Genomic DNA, 4,181 nt, shown 5'->3' with positions numbered 1-4,181 from the left:
TATATATATATATATATATATAACCTCTCCACAACGTGGAAGCTCATGCCCAGTTTCATAGCGGCTAAGATAAGAAATTGATAAAACTACCGGAGGTGGCAAATATCGGCTCCTGGTAGACATAACAGTCGCTCGAGACTTCAGAACCCAAAACACTAACCTGAGCACTGCCTGGATTGATTAAAAGAAAGCCTACGACCCAATGCCACATACTTGGATCATTGAATGCTTGGAGCTTCACAATATCAACAGGACTCTAAGAGCCTTCATTGCAAACTCAATGAGGCTGTGAAAAACCATGTTTGAGGCCAATGGCAAGATACTTGCACAAGTCTCCATCAAATATGGCATATACCAAGAAGATGAGCTGTCCCCACTACTGTTCTGCATAGGTCTGAACCACCTCAGCCAAATAATCAACAAGACTGGCTATGGATACCGACTCAGGAACGGGGCCACCACCAGTCACCTCCTCTACATGTAAGACATCAAGCTGTACGCTAAGAATGAGCGAGACAATGACTCACTGATCCATACCACCCGGATCTTCAGCACAGATATCGGGATGTCATTCGAACTAGAGAAGTGTGGTCGGATGGTGACTAAGAGAAGGAAGGGAGTCCACACAGAGGGGGTCTGACTCCCAGAAGGAACAATAGCAGACATTAAGGACAGTTACAAATGCCTCGGAATCCCACAAGCAAATGACAATCTCGAAGAGGTAACAAGGAATGTGCCAAATACCTCCCACGACTAAGGCAGGTCCTAAGGAGCCAGCTAAATGGCAAGAATAAGTTTCAGGCAAAAAAAAAAGCTATGCTCTACAAGTAATCAGATACCCTGCAGGAATAATACACTGGCCAAAGGAGGAGGTACAGGCCACAGATAAGACATGAAAGCTCCTAACCGTGCACGGAGGGTACCACCCCAAATCCAGCAAACTGAGACTGTACACCAGCCGTAAGGAAGGAGGCTGAGGACTAATGAGCGTAAGAGCCGCTATCCAGGATGAAACATCTATAAGTACATCAAGGACAAGGCTCCAGCAGATGACGTGCTCAGTGAATGTCTCTGACAATGGGGAACAGAAGATGAGATGCTAGCGGTTCCATCATGGAAGGATAAGGCCCTATACGGAATGTACCACCGGAACATAATTGAAGTGGCAGATATCAGGAAATCCTACCAATGGCTAGACAAAGCCGGACTGAAGGACAGCACAGGCACTCATCATGGCTGCACAGGATGGAGGAAATGGAGCGCCATAACCAAGTGGCTGAAAAGTGTACACAGAAACATCTTTGCAGAGTATGGGCCGAAAATGCCAAGGTCAAAGTGGGAAACACCTCCAAAGATGGTAGAGAATGACCAAGCCAAGATCCTGTGGGACTTCCAGATACAAACAGACCGAATGGTAATGGCCAACCAACCGGACATTGTGGTGGTGAACAAAAAGCAGAGGAAAGCCTTTGTGGTTGACATTGCAATACCAAGTGACTGCAACATCAGGAAAAAGGAACACGAGAAACTAGAGAAATACCAGGGACTCAGAAGAGCTTGAGAAAACCTGGAAGGCAAGGCATCAGTGGTACCCGTGGTCATTGGGGCCCTCGGGGCAGTGACCCCCCCAAACTTAAGGTGTGGTTACAGCAGATCCCTGGAATTACGTCAGACATTTCATTCCAGAAAAGTGCTGCAGTTCTAGGAACAGCAAAAATACTGCGAAGAACCCTCAAGCCCCCAGGCCTCTGGTAGAGGACCCCAGCTTGGTCAAAAAAAAAGATGACCGCCCACGGTGAGTGAGGAAGAGTTTTATATATATATATACATATACATATATATCAATATAATTTGTTTAAATTAGTTAAAGTAAATAAAATAAACAACCTTCCTCATAATATTCTGATGGGGTCTGTATTATATTATGACCAAAGTATTTTTTTAATTGTTGTACTTTTGAAATTTCTCTGCGTCTTTATAAAACCTCTCTTGGTCAGTTAAACCCTTAGGGCCGTAAACTGAAATAAATCTCATCATGGGGCCTCGCAGGCATTAAGGGTGCCTTTGACGTTTGTTACAGTTCTTATATTTTGTCTCTGTTCAGAATACTTCAAACAATACTGCCACTCAAACAGTGTTTCGTGCTTCTCAGACTCACTGTCTGTTAGACTACGTTATATTTACGTGAGATCAAACTGATGCATGATTTAATTTTATGTTAATAGGCTATGAAATCAGTGCAAACAATGCAGAGCAGATGACAATGAATACCTCATTACTGAGGTTAGCTAGGTGCTGTATGCACTATGTAAACATTGCAATATAATTTTGGGATTAAAAACAGTTGTTTATAAAAAATAATTAACATTCTGCATTTCAACTTTATGCAGTGAACCTTAAGGCTGCAGATAGGACCACACTTTAAGATGGTTTTTATCACTACACAATTAAGAGTATAAATGTTTACCAAGTTTTAGTTTTGTGCTGTTGGGTATTATTATTATTGCTACTACTATGTGCAGTCAGACCGGAAGGGATTTTCTACAGTCAGGCGGACAAAAGGACCTTTCATGACAAGAAGTCTGGAGCCTTACTAACGACAAATTCATCATCAGTTCTGGATCACATTCACTTCAGTTTGGGGAATGAACAAAACATACACAAACCTCCATTTATCGTAGAAATTTTAACAGAAAAGGAGAAAATAAATCATTGCCTAATATGAATAATCCAGGTGCTTTTATATTCTAAACATGCTTTTAATTCATCTTGAATCATTTAAAGATTTTTATCATAACACTGCAAGTTGCATCAGCTGTGGTGGTTTATGTTGAACTGATATGTGCTGCTACTTTTGAAAAGATTAAAACATCATGGAAACATAAAACTTTTGATTTCATAAAATTACACTTATGTTATATATTCCTTACACCTGAAATATTTCAAGCTTTTATTCAATTTTTATAATATAGATCACAGTTAAACATAGGAAATGTTAATTTGGCATAATATTAAATATGTATTGTTTTTTAAAACAGCTTTTTGTACCTTTGAACATGTTTTAAACACTGCTGAAATATGAAATAGTCCATGAGGCTAATCAGCAGAAAAAACATGGAATGCTTTAGAGTTCTTTGAAATCCACAGATATTATAGAGCATGAAGTGGCCGACGCCGACCTGATGCCTGGACCTGATCTCAGATAAAGAGAAAGTCATACAATGGATGCAAACTTTTACCCCGATGTAAAAATAAGATTAGGGCCAGTCAAGTTTTTTTTTTTTTTTCTCCACATACTGTTACAGTTTATCTTGTTGTTTAGATTAGATCGCAATAATCATATTGTACTAAATCCAATCCAAGTGATTATTTTATATCGTGTCCCATTGAATTATATCATTGGCTTAATTCCTTATGTTTCATATTCAACTCTCAACTATCATATTGTTTGTTTTTGTTGTGCAATGTTCTATCATGTATGTTATTTATGATGCAGATTCTTTAGTTTCTGTCTTTCCCATCTTACACTACAAACAAAGCAACCCTCACAGCATCACTGATCCACTGCAGATCATCACAGGTCTGCTACTGATCCAGAGTATTTAGTTTGGGTGTCACTGTGGAAACTGAAGCTTCAGTGGATGCTCCCACTAATATATTTTGACACTCTGCCTCTTCAGGGATCTGATGCCAGCCATTCATATTTTCTTCCACCTGCCAGCAGGTGGTGCAGCCACTACTTCTTTCAGCTGAAAATTATGAGCAATGCCTTTAGCTACATGTTAAAGAACTTTTTAAAAAGTTGCTATGCTTTGGATCTGTTTCCTTGTTTGCAAAAAAAAATCAAGGATCTTTTCTCTGAACTTTTAACCATATTTCTAGCATGCAATCAAATGCTTTTATGCATTCATACTAGTCTTACTATGCATACCTAAAGGATAAATATTTGGAAACAAGTCTATGTGAGAGTCTACTTATCTCTGGATGCTGCTTTAGCTTATGCATTTCTACAAAAGCTGCCTTTCCAATCATTTCCAAAGCATTTATGTAAAGTAATAATAAGTGGCAAAAAAAAAGATTTTCTGAGCATATTCTTTTTTTTTTTTTTTTTATTAAAAGAAACTTTTGAAAATATTGGTCAATTTACTGACAAAGTGATTAGCCAGCAGCATAATGCGACA

The sequence above is a fragment of the Cyprinodon variegatus genome, unplaced genomic scaffold (genome assembly GCF_000732505.1).
Source record: "Cyprinodon variegatus isolate N-32 unplaced genomic scaffold, C_variegatus-1.0 Scaffold7, whole genome shotgun sequence".
Classification (NCBI taxonomy): Eukaryota; Metazoa; Chordata; class Actinopteri; order Cyprinodontiformes; family Cyprinodontidae; genus Cyprinodon; species Cyprinodon variegatus.
The sequence above is the reverse complement of the archived record's forward strand: the minus strand, read 5'-3'. Positions refer to the sequence as shown.